General features: G+C 44.1%; 1 protein-coding gene across 2 annotated transcripts in view; it reads right to left on the reverse strand.

The window, feature by feature from the left end:
• The window catches only part of ZNF804B (zinc finger protein 804B), a 372,477-nt gene that overhangs the window by 83,317 nt on the left and 275,712 nt on the right, over positions 1-13,448 (reverse strand). The window lies entirely within an intron of this gene.

Raw genomic sequence — 13,448 nt, forward strand, 5'->3', positions numbered from 1 at the left:
CCTCCCAAGTGACCAGGCAGCCACGCTGTGGTCTGTTTGGGGTCTGCTGCGGGTGATTGCCATGGTGGTGGCGAAGGCTCCTTCCACCACCCCCGCTGGCCTCCCAAATGACTGGGCAGCCACACTATGGCCCATTTTGAGTCTCTGTGCACATGTTCGGTCCAAATTTCAGGGGTTTCTTGCAATAAGAAATTTTTGACCATTTTCTTTGATGGTTTCTTCACCTCTATTAGGTTGCCTTAGCAACTCTTTTTGGAAGGCTATGGGAGGAGTATAATTTGGCTAAAGCTGGGTGGAGTCAAGGGTTGGGGCTTAAGGTTTCCACCCATCCCCTGCTACTTTTTCTCCCATAATTTGAGCGCGGACAAAAGAGATGCTTTTATAGCTACATATGAAGTTCACTTATCCTGAGTAAGGCCCCTTGGTCAATCTAGCTCCATAGTGTCTACTCTGAATGGCAGCAACTTTCCAGAGTTTCAGGCAGGGGTCTTTCTTAGCCCTACCTGGATTCCACCCAGGACCTTCTGCATGCAAAGCAAATGCTCTGCCACTGATATATGGCCCTCATCCAATTTCAGTAATAATAATATCTCTTATGGCATAATGTTTCTTATGGTACAATGCTTCCATGGTCATATCAATATCACATTAAAGTATGACAAGTACATCACGACATGTCTTTCTTTTTCACAGCAATCCAGCTGGTAGAGTTTATAACTGAAGAAAGTCTGCATAACAGACACAATGGTTGCCATGATACACAGCCTACCTTTGCTGTAATGGTCTGTCCCGGGGCTCCTGTGGACTTCAAACTAAGTCCCAGTGCTGTTCAGAAGCAGCAGTGGCAGATGCATCATTTCCACTGGTTCCACCATTATCACCCATTGCTTCTGAACAGCATTCAGGCTTTCCCCAGGATGGGCCATTATGGAGATGAAAAGCTGCACATTATGTCAGCCAATATCTTTACACAGAGAAACACATGATCCCTTATTTGTGGTATATTTTCTCATTAACAGCCTGATCTTAAATATATTGAAGGCAATACTGAGTTTTAATGGGCCTGTATTTGAGGGTCTGTAGGTTGGTGGCAGAGCAGATGCCTTGTATCAAGGTCCTGTGTTCCATAATTGGCATCAACCATACCAAGATCTGCTTAGTTTCAGCAAAGTGGCTGTATCATGTACCCTTAGATGAGGCCTACTCAACTTAGGCCCCCCCCACAGTTGTTTTGGGACTACAACTCCCATAATTCCCAGCCACAGTGGCCAATAGCCAGGGATTATGGGAATTGTAGGCCAACATCTGCAGGAGGGCTGAAGTTGCACAGCCCTGCCTTAGACCATACTCTGGGACCTTACAACACTATAAATCCAGTGCTGGACTAGGACCAGGGAGACCCGAGTTCAAATCCCCATTCAGCCATGATACCTGCTGGGTGACTCTGAGCCAGTCACTTTTCTCTCAGCCTAACCAACTTCACAGGGTTGTTGTGAGGAGAAACTTAAGTATGTAGTACACCGCTCTGGGCTCCTTAGAGGAAGAATGGGATATAAAATGTAAGATTAAAAAAATATAAATAAATAAATAATCCCTAGAATCTTTGGTTTGAAGGATTAGGCAGTAGGTGATGGGGATTCCCTGGAGAGCTGCTGCCAGTCAGAATGGGCAATGCAGAGGGACCAATGGTCATTCATTCAATTATCAAGTTAAGGTTTCTTCAACAAATCCCACTCTGAAGTGAGAATACATCTGTGCAACCTGCAGTCTCCTGTTTCCACCAAACCAGGATCCATTCCACACATGTAACATTTGGTATTAGGGTGCCTTCAAATGAACAAACCACACTGCAAGAAGTTTTAAACCATTCATCAAAAAATGTACTGAATTGGAACATATCTCTCTCCTATATGGCTAGTAAGAATCTTGATAATGGCTGGCATACTGCACAACGTTAGGAACATAGGAAGCTGCCATATACTGAGGTGGTTCCCACGATCAGTGGGAGCCGCCTGGAGAGGGTTTGCGGGGAGAGCAGGGGTTACGCCCACTCTCCCCACAGATGAGCAGTCAGTCTGCTCCGGGCAGCCACAGCAGCCGCCCACATGACTGCCGGCTCCATCACAGAGCCTGCGGGGGCTTGGGAGTTTGGGGGCCATGAGGCCCCTGGAAGCTCCAGCATGCCCTGCGTGAGTGTGTAGGGCATGCTAGAGAGACCCCCAAGCTGGGAGGTGGCTTTTCACCTCCCCTCTGGGGGTCTCCTTGTGAGTTGCTGTGGCGCAGAGCCATGTTGCAGCAACTCACGATCAGAAAAACCGGGTTTGCGGAGCACTTAAGTAGCCCGGTTTAAGTGCCGGGCTACTTAAGCAGGTGACCCACTTAAGAATCACCGGGCTCGCAGCCAAGCCCGGTGGTTCTCATGATGGGAGGAAATCGGGCTAGCCTCCGCTAGCCCAGTTTTCTCCCATTGTGTGAATAGCCTCACTGAGTCAGACCATAGGTCCATATTGCTCAGTACTGTCTACATAGACTGGCAGTGGCTTCTCCAAGGTTGCAGGCAGGAACCTCTCTCAGCACTATCTTGGAGATGCCAGGGTGGAAACTTGGAACCTAGATGCTCTTCCAGGAGTGTCTCCATCCCCTGAGGGGAATATCTTACAGTTCTCATACATTGTCTCCCATTTATATGCAACCAGGGTGGACCCTGCTTAGCTAAGGGGACAAGTCATGCTTGCTACCACAAGACCAGCCCTCCTCTGGTGTTATGGCTGTGATGAAATGGATGAAATGTTATGGATGTGATAGAATGTAATATTTGCACAGTTGTGCAAGAGTGCTGTTGTGCACATGCAAAAATGCACAGACAGACTTGCAGCATTGTAGACGTTTAATAATTTAGTTTGGAAAAGAGGCGACTACGGGAAGAAATGATAGAGGTGTATAAAAGTATGCAAGGAATAGAGAGAGTGGACAGAGAGCACACTAGAACCAAAGGTCAACCCATGAAACTGAAGGCTGCGAGATTTAGGACCAAAAAAAGGAATTACCTTTTCACACAATGCATAATTAACATATGGAATTTTCTGCCATGGAATGTGGTGATGGCCACTAGCTTAGATGGCTTTAAAAGGGGCCATAGACAAATTCTTGGAGGACAGGTCTATCAATGACTCCTAGTCTGGTAGCTATAGGCCACCTATGACAGCCTCAGAGGCAAACTGCCTCTAAATACCAGTTGCAGGGGAGCAAAAGCAAGAGAGAGGCCATGTCCTCACCATTTGCCCGTAGGCTTTTCAGAGGCATCTGGTGGGCCACTGTCTAAAACAGGATGCTGTACTGGATGGACACTGAGCCTGATCTAGCAGGGCTGTTCTTATGTTCTACTGTACCCACTGAAAGTGCACAAAATTCAAATCACCCTCTCCCTCCATTCATGATTTTCCTATATGTCCAGTTTTGTCCCTAAACAATAGAGAGGTGCATGAATTACAGATATCATCACCTCAGTGGCCTCTATGACAGTCAATACTATTTGTGATTGGTGATGTTAATAATACTATTTACTATTTCTTTTAAAATAATAAAATAATAAAATACCTAAAATCATAAAAAGAACAATATATTAAAATGTACTAATCTCACATTGTATTTATTTATTTATTATGTATTCATTAATTTCATTTCTAGACCAAAGGCTCTGGGCAGTGCACAAGAAGTGCACAAACACCATTTAAAACATGCTGCTTAAAACAATATACAAATAATTTTAAAGCAATTCAAAACCAATTCATCTTTGGCAGCTATCTTAAATATTTTTTTCCATAAAGAAGAAAAATCTAATAAGTTTGATTCTTGGACAGGGTAGGCATATAGTATGCAAAGTTTAACTACTGCAAAAAGAAAACCTAAATCTATTCAAACTCTTACTTTGGAATGGTCCAAGGAACCTTCATGGTTTCAATATTTACAAATTAGTTCTATAGTGCAGAAAGAAATACAAAGACAAGGTAGTAAGCTTTGAGATTTAACGGAATTTGAAGTACTAATAACCAAAAACATTGATCATTTTTTGGGATTGATATACAAGTCGCTGCTGAAATATGATTCAGAAACAAAACGGATAAAAGACTGCATGATTAAGTGGATGCAAAATTTAAACAGGACAATTGATATTCAACAATGGGGACATCAATGGAATGTGAACATTAAATTTACAGCAAATAGTACCTTAAGAGAAAATTGGTACAAAATGTATTTTCGTTGGTACAACATTCCTACGACAATTAGAAAGATGGACAGTAATTACTTGGGAGACTGTTGGAAATGTAAGAATCATGTGGGGACATTCTATCACATGTGATGGACTTGTGGCAAAGCACAACAATTCTGGAAAAAAATTCACTCTAAGATGCAACAAATTTTAAATATAAACTTTCCCTATTCACCTGAGCTTTTTTTGTTAAATATGACTAAACCTTGTATACCTTCTAAATATACGGAGTTGTCATTATTGTTATTTTTATTTTATTATTATTATTATTATTATTATTATTATTATTATTATTATTATTATTACATTTATATCCCGCTCTTCCTCCAAGGAGCCCAGAGCAGTGTACTACATACTTGAGTTTCTCTTTCACAACAACCCTGTGAAGTAGGTTAGACTGAGAGAGAAGTGACTGGCCCAGAGTCACCCAGCTAGTTACATGGCTGAATGGGGATTTGAACTCAGGTCTCCCCGGTCCTAGTACAGCACTCTAATCACTACACCACGCTGGCTCTTATATATGATTACTGCCACCAGGATTCTCTATGCTGCCAATTGGTGTTCACAGGCAACCCCAACCTTGGATGAATGGCTATTAAAGCTATGGGAATGTGCCTCGATGGCTAAGGTCACTGCTTATTTGCAGAATACCTCAGATGAAACATTTGCGTTAACCTGGGAACTTTTCATAAATTACAATTTTGCACAAGGGCAACATATATATCCAAGATTTGTTTTTTGAAAAAATAGTGAGGGCTGACTAGAGCATTATTTATATCTTTTTGTAATATCTGATGTGAGGGGAAGGTTGGCAAAGAGTGGAAGCAGAATTTCGGATTGTCATATGTAATATGTCATATGTTAACTGCTTGAAGTTCAAGAGATGATAATGTAATCATGTTATTTCTTTTTATTCTCTTACTAAATAATTTTTTTTAAAAAACCAATTAAAATACTAAAAACAATTTAAAAACCTTGGAAGGCCTTGCCAAACAAGTAAGCTTTAGAGATCTCTTAAAGGTCAAAAGTGAGGCTAAACTGCTGCTATCTGCCGGGAGTGCATTCTACAGACCAGGAGCAGCTACAGAGAAGGCCCGGTTCCAAGTGGCCACCAGACATACCAGTGGTAACTGGAGACGGACCTCTCCAGATGACTCAATGTGTGATGAGGAACATACAGAAGAATACACTCTCTAAGGTAGCCCGGACCCAAGCCATTCAGGGCTTTAAGGGTAATAACCAGCACTTTGTATTTTTTACCCGGAAACATATTGGCAGCCATTTCAACTGTTTTAAAAAAGGCATAATATGGTCTCTTCAAGTTATCCCAGAGACTAGTCTGGCTGCTGAATTTTGAACTAACTGAAGTTTCCAGACGACATACAAAGGCAGCCCCTCATAGAGCGCATTGAATAGTCAAGTCTGGAGGTTACCAGCTGATGCATCACTGTTTTGAGATCATTTTCTTCAATGAATGGATGCAGCCGTCAAATCAGCCAAAGCTGATGGAAAGTGTGTCTGGCCATAGCCTCCACCTGAGAAACCAGGGTGAGGCCTGGATCCAAGAGCACTCACAAGCTGCAAACCTGTTCCTTCTGGAGAAGTGTAACCCCACCCAGCACAGGAAGATCTAACTCATCCCTCAGATTCTGATCCCCCACAATGAGCACCTGAATCGTGCTTGGATTCAGCTTCAATTTGTTATCCCTCACTAGGGATGTGCATTTCGATTTGGCTACAAAACATTTTGTGTCCTGGCACTTCGGAATGTTTTGTACACCTACCAAAAATGAAAACTGCCACAACGAAGATTTTGGTAGCCAAATCGAAACAAACCCATTTCAGAAATGAAGCTTTGTTTTTCAGGGGGAAATTCGGACCTATTTTGCAATCACTAGTAGTCTCTCAAGAGTCTCCCTTTAATTCTTCTTCTGACGTTGGTTTGAATTTTCCACTCTTCAGGCCTGCAGATTGGCAGGCGAAAGCAGGACCGGATGCGGCAGGGAGTTTCCGGGGCTGCAGGGACAGGGACAGGGAGCTTGGCTTGCCAGCCCGAGAGCTCCTTAGTGTGGGCAGCGGCAGCGGGCACAATTGTCCCAAGGGTGACACACAGCCATCATGGGTGTTCGGTGGATGCCGGGGTGAGGAGGCAGAGGTGGCGGGCCCTGGCAGAAGAGGAGGACAGGCAAAAATTGCAGGGAGGGAAGGAGGGAGTCTGGCGCCGGGGAGAGAATGGACAGGAGAACAGACTGGGGAAGGAGAACAGAAGGTGGGGAATGAACTGGGGAAGGAGAACAGAACAAGAAGAATAGAACAACAAGGAATGAGGAACAGACTGGGGCAGAAGTGAGGGAGGAAGCGGCTGGGAGATTGGCAGCCTGTAATTCAGCTTTGGAGCAAGTCGGCTCCGAAACAAAAAAAAATTGGTTTCGTGGGGACTTCATTTTGGACTCTATCCAAATGGGGGGGGGGCTTTGGATTTGGCTGAAAACAAAACAAAAGAAAAATCCACACCCCTATCCCTCATCCAGCCCATCACTGCTCATAGGCAAGCATTTAGGGAGGTTATGCCTCCTCCTGATGATGTTCATGATAAGGAGAAATAGATTTGGGTGTCATCAGCATACTAATAAATCTCCTGATGAACTCACCCAGCAGTTTCATGTAGATGTTACGAAGTATTGGTGACAGAATGGAGCCCTGAAGGACTCCATATAATAGCTCCCATTTTGAAGAGCAACCATCACCAAACTCCACCATCTGGAATCTGCCTGAGAGATAGGAGCGGAACCACTGCAAAGCAGTGCCTCCTATCCCCAATTCCCACAGGCAATCCAGAAGGATACCATGGCCGATGGTATCGAACACAACTGGGAGATCCCAAAGAACCAACAGTGACACACTCCCTCTGTTGATTCCCTGGTAAAGGTCATCCATCCGGCCAACCAAGGCAGATTCAACCACATAGCCTGCTCTAAAGCCAGTTTGAAATGAGTCTAGATAATCAGTTTCCTTCAAAACTGCCTTGAGCTGATTAGCCACCACTCTCTTAATCACCTTGCCCAATCTTGAGAGATTGGAGACCAGCCTATAACTATGCATCACTGAGGGATCTAGGACAGGCTTCTTAGGTCATCTAATCATTGCTGCCTTCAAACAAGGAGGCATCCTACCCTCCCTCAGTGATGAGTTAATGATATTAACTAGGCCATCTCCAAAAATTTCCTTGCTAGATAGAAGCAGGCAAGGCAGGCAAGGATCCAGAGAACAAGTGGTAGGTCACACCACCCCAAGCAGCTTGTCCACGTCTTCAGGAGTCACAGATTGAAACTGACCCAATCTAATACTGCAAGAGGGATTGCTGGACACCACCTTAATGGACTCTGCAAGAACAGTGGAGTCCAAATTGGCCCAAATACAAGAGATTTTGTCCACAAAGAACCCATTAAAAGCATTGCAGCAGAACAAAGTCTCTGGGGACTGGTTTGAAATGGAAGGAGCCTGAATCAAACTCCTCACAACCCGGGACAGCTCTGCTGAACATGAACCTGCAGAAGCAATGCAGGGGGGAAAGAAACCAAATTAAATGTTCTGTTCTTTATTATTTAGTATTAATGAATGAAGTTTGTAAGCCTATGTCCCTGTTGTGTGAAAACTCACAAGGAATCATTCTGGGAGCAATGTGGGAAATAGTGATTGGCATTTTTCAAGTTGAAAGATAAAAGGTTAGTTTCAAGTATAGGATCAGTAGTTCTCTCGGCAAAGAACAAGTGTCATGTGTCAGCAGTACAGTCCATGGTTCATGGATTGATTTTGTTCTTTCAGTCAGTTGTCAAATGTATATTGTAGATTGTATATCTTTGATGACACTGCATTTCATTCAGTTCACCCAGTACAGGTGCAGAGAAATAGAGATAAATACTGGCTGACATACCACACAGTGGTCCATCTGCCTTGCAACAGCACATTCCACTATTGCGCAAGAGTGCTCTTGCGCAAATGTGGGAAATTGTACACATGCATGATCGATGGCCATAGAAAATAATGGCCATCAATTGCGCATCTGCATTTGTGCAATTTCCCACATTTGTGCAAGAGCGCTCTTGAGCAACTTTGCACACATTCCATTACAAGGCAGACAGACCTTTGAGCAGTATGTTAGCCACTAGTTCCATAGTCTGATGTGTAAGCTTCGCAATTGGAAGGAGATTTTGATTGTGTGGAGGTCTCTATTCCTCTTCCTGCCAGCCCTGAAGTACAGCTAGCCAGGGGTAAGGACACAATGTGCTCTAGGAAAGGTAGACGGTAGGGTGAATGCTTGCTAGGCAACCACTGAATGCTTGTTCCTTTGGTTAACCTTTGGCTTTAGCCCCAGATGTCTGTGAGATGGAAACAATTAGGGAAGGAACTTTGAGGAGATGGGAGAGGTCGTTAGAGTATTAACTCCTTCCGTGGCTGATTTGAAGATCAATTTAGCTCTAACGTAGGGGCCAAAGTCAGCATGACTGCAAGGGAGAAAGGACGGCGATGAGTATTTATATACTGCTTTTCAACAAAAGTTCCAAAGCAGTTTACATAGAGAAATAAAAAGAAAGAAAGAAAGATGGTTCCCTGTCCCCAAAGGGCTTACACCCTAAAAAGAAACATAAGATAGACACCAGCAACAGCCACTGGAGGGATGCTGTGCTAGTGTTGGATAGGGCCAGTTGCTCTCCCCCTGCTCAGTAAAGAAAATTGCCACTTTAAAAAGGTGCCACTTTGCTTAGTTAGCAGGGGACAACATAGACATGCCATTGTTCAGCCCTACACTGTTGTTAAATAGCATCTGTGGGGGTGCCAACCTGGTCAGGGACTGTGGCTTGGAGTGAAGGAGTACTTAATAGGGTTCTGCATTTCGGGTTTTTCCCCCATGTGGCTTCAGACAATCCTAAGGCCCTCCCCACACCCAATTTGGGGAGGGTCTGATATTGACCCTCCTGAAACCCCCAGTTTTTGGTTTCAGAGCCGATTTGCTCCGAAGCTGAATTGTGGGCTGCATCTGCCTGCCACTTCCCCCACTCCCTTTTGCCCCAGTCCATTCCCCATTTTTCTCCTCCTTCCTTTCTGTTCTCCTTCCCCGCTTTCTCTCCCCGGTGCCAGGCTCCCTCCTTCCCTCCCCACCATTTTTGCCTGCCCACCTCTTCTGATAGGGCCCGCTGCCTCCATACCCCGCTGTCTGCCATACCCCACTGCCCGCCTCCTCTTCCAGGGCCCATGGCTCCTCACCCCGCTGTCCGCCTCCTCCACTGCCGCCGTGACCATGCCCGCTGCTGCTGCCCGCACAAGCAAGAAACTCTCTGGGCTCCGGCCGGCAAGCTCCCCGAGTCTCTGTCCTTGCTGCTCTATCTGCCGCTCTGTCCCTGCCACTCCAGAAGCTCCTCCCTGCTGCATCCAGACCTGCTTTCTCCTGCCAGTCTGCAGGCCTGAAGGGTGAGAAATTCAAACAGACGTCAGCAGAAGAACTAAGAGGGAGACTCTTGGAGACTGCCAGCAATCGCAAAAGAGGCCCGAAATACAAATCTTCATTTCCAAAATGGGGTCGTTTCGATTCAGGTACAAAAATCTTCGTTATGGCATTTTTCAATTTCCGGTATGTGTACAAAACGTCCGAAAGTGCCATTCTTGGACACAAAATGTTTTGTACCCGAATCGAAATGCACCTCCCTAGTATTAAATGCTTTGCCCTGATGCGGTCCTGTTAAGAGAGATGGCCCTTCCTACCAACAGAGGGAGCTGCAGCAACAGCATTATCTGTCTTGGGGAGAGAGAGAGACTGGAAGCACAGCTACAGGTTACAGGTTAGAGTGCTAAGGGAGGCGTGCTGATTGACTGCAGTAGAGCATGCTCAATAAAACTTGAGTAATAGCAGCTAAGTCTCTGTGTTCAATGAACAGATGTGCACAATTAAAACAGGTCCTGATCTACAGGTGAAACTCGGAAAATTAGAATATCATGAAAAAGTCCATTAATTTCAGTAATGCAAATTAAAAGGTGAAACTGATATATGAGATAGACGCATTACATGCAAAGCGAGATAAGTCAAGCCTTAATTTGTTATAATTGTGATGATCATGGCGTACAGCTCATGAAAACCCCAAATCCACAATCTCAGAAAATTAGAATATTACATGGAACCAAGAAGACAAGGATTGAAGAATAGAACAATATCGGACCTCTGAAAAGTATAAGCATGCATATGTATTCAGTACTTGGTTTGGGCCCCTTTTGCAGCAATTACTGCCTCAATGCGACGTGGCATGGATGCTATCAGCCTGTGGCACTGATGAGGTATTATGGAAGACCAGGATGTTTCATTAGCGGCCTTCAGCAATTCTGCATTGTTTGGTCTCATGTCTCTCATCCTTCTCTTGGCAATGCCCCATAGATTCTCTATGGGGTCAGGTCAGGCGAGTTTGCTGGCCAATCAAGCACAGTACACTGTATACTTTTCAGAGGTCCGATATTGTTCTATTCTTCAATCCTTGTCTTCTTGGTTCCATGTAATATTCTAATTTTCTGAGATTGTGGATTTGGGGTTTTCATGAGCTGTACGTCATGAACATCACAATTATAACAAATTAAGGCTTGACTTATCTCGCTTTGCATGTAATGCGTCTGTCTCATATATCAGTTTCACCTTTTAATTTGCATTACTGAAATTAATGGACTTTTGCACGATATTCTAATTTTCCAAGTTTCACCTGTAGATCGCTGCCCCCTGCCCATAATTAACAGTGCATAATTAACCTATGGAATTCTCTGCCATGTGATATGGTGATGGCCACCAGCCTGGATACCTTTAAAGGGGACTGAGACAAATTCATGGAGGACAGTGGCTACAAGTCTGGCTATAGGCCGCCTCGGAGGCAGGATGCCTCTAAATACCAGTTGCACGGGGAGCAACAGCAGGAGAGAGGGCATGCTCTAATCTCTTACCTGTGGGCTTCTCAGAGGCATGTGTGAGAAATAGGAGGCTGGACTAGATGAGCCTTGAGCTTGATCCAGCAGAGTGGTTCTTATGTTCTTATGCCTGGCTTCTGTTTGTCATGGAAGAAAAGCAACTCTGGTGCCAATCCAATAACTGCTTTTTCCCCAGGAGCAGACATGGGGAGGGGATCTGAATCGGAACCACAGCATTAAAAACAACAACACCATAGCATTATGTTAAATGCCCCTCAACTCATGCTATGGTGCCAATCTGGATCAGCTTCCTCCTGCAGTTGCTATTTAACAATAACAACCGAAGGACCAAATGATATGTTTAAAAATATTTTAATGACAAATTTTAAAAATCCACGAAGGACCAAATGACACGTTTAAAAACTCATCTAGTTTGACCTCCCCTGTGAAAGGACCGTTGAAAAACTTTTCCCTGTGGGGATGCTCCACAAAGAAGCATTTAATATTTAAATTACCCTTCCTAGGTGTGTTGCACTGTCACCTGTGGTTTATTCATGGGATCACCACCAAAGAACATTCAGTGCTGGCATACACAAATTGCATCTGATGGAGAAACACTCATCAGTATGCAGCATACATGTTTCACGTTACAGAGCCTAAAATGCTTTCATAAATGCAGTATCGCACAGGACAGTGGCACTTGCATGGGAACAATAACTTCTAAACCACTCTATGGTCAAGAACATACGAGTCCAGTTTCTCAGATTCATAGCTTAGCTTCAAATAAAAATGAATATTTATAATCTCTTCCTGCAATTACACATTTTTTCTTGTTTTTTTAATTTGCTATTGGTAAATATTATATTACCATAAAATGGACAGACAAAACTAATTTGTCTTTATTAGAACGATGCAATGCTTTCTTTTTTTGGAAAAAAATTGATTTAACATTGCATGAAAGAAATTATTTAAGATTTGCCTCAGCAAGTTCTTTGTTGGCTAGCTATAATTATCCATAAAGTTAGTTCTAGTTTAATCAATTAGAGCTAATGTTATTGCAGTAATGATGGAGCCTCCATTTGGCATAATATTACAGAGCTTTTCATAATCTAGTGTTAAATGATCTCATCAAATTCATCTCAATATAGATAAGAAACAAATTCTCATCATGAACCATTTATATCAGCTGGAAGATTCAGCTACCACTGCACACTTTAGCTCCTTTTAGTAATCCACTCACATTAGGCATAAAAATGTTCTTTAAAAATTAAACTATCCCAATGTACTTATTAGGAAGGGCAAGGCAGGAAATGGAAATTTGCCTTCAGTTGCCTTCTACATTCTATCAGAGGAGAGTTTAATTTAGCACAATATTATTTTAATTATTTATTTGACATATTTGTATACTGCCCCAAACTCACATCTCAACCCCTGCTAACTTGGCAAAGAGGCACCTTTTTAATGTGGTGATTTGAGATTATTTAGCAGGTGGAGCGTAACTGGCCCTATCCACCCAAGTACAGTACCTCCAGTGACTTTTGCTGGTGTATATCTTCGGTTTCTTTTTAGATTGTGAGCCCTTTGGGGACAGGGGTCCATCTTATTTATTTATTGTTTCTTTGTGTAAACCAGTTGCAGGGGAGTAATGGCAGGAGAGAGGGCACGCCCTCAACTCCTGTCTTTGGCTTCCAGCGGCATCTGGTGGGCCACTGTGTGAAACAGGATGCTGGACTAGATGGGCCTTGGGCCTGATCCAGCAGGGCTGTTCTTATGTTCAACCGCCCTGAGCCATTTTTGGAAGGGCAATATAGAAATCGAATAAAATAAAATAAAATAATATATGACCTCAGTATTAGGGGCCATTCACATGACCTACGAAACCTTGCCTTCCCCACAGACGATCCTTCATTGCTTGGTGGGAGCATGCTCCGTGCTCCCACACAATCAGCCCTGCTCCATGCAGTGCAGAGCAGGGAGGATTGATCTGAGGCTAGGACTTGTTGTCCTGGCCTCTGTGAAGGCTAGAATGCAGCACGTGACATGTGTGCGGCCCCCTCCAAGAAACGGGCACTCTAGGCACCCATCTCTGTTTGCAGAGACGGAAGCAGCCCATGCTTTCACAGGAGCAGGTAGCGGGAGGAAGGGAGTGCTCTCTCCTTTAACCTTGGCTAGCAGCCAGGCTTAAAAGGAGGGCTAGACGGTGCTCTCCTGCCGCCGGGCCTGATCCCAGCAGTTCTCA

Source organism: Hemicordylus capensis, chromosome 6 (genome assembly GCF_027244095.1).
Source record: "Hemicordylus capensis ecotype Gifberg chromosome 6, rHemCap1.1.pri, whole genome shotgun sequence".
NCBI lineage: Eukaryota > Metazoa > Chordata > Lepidosauria > Squamata > Cordylidae > Hemicordylus > Hemicordylus capensis.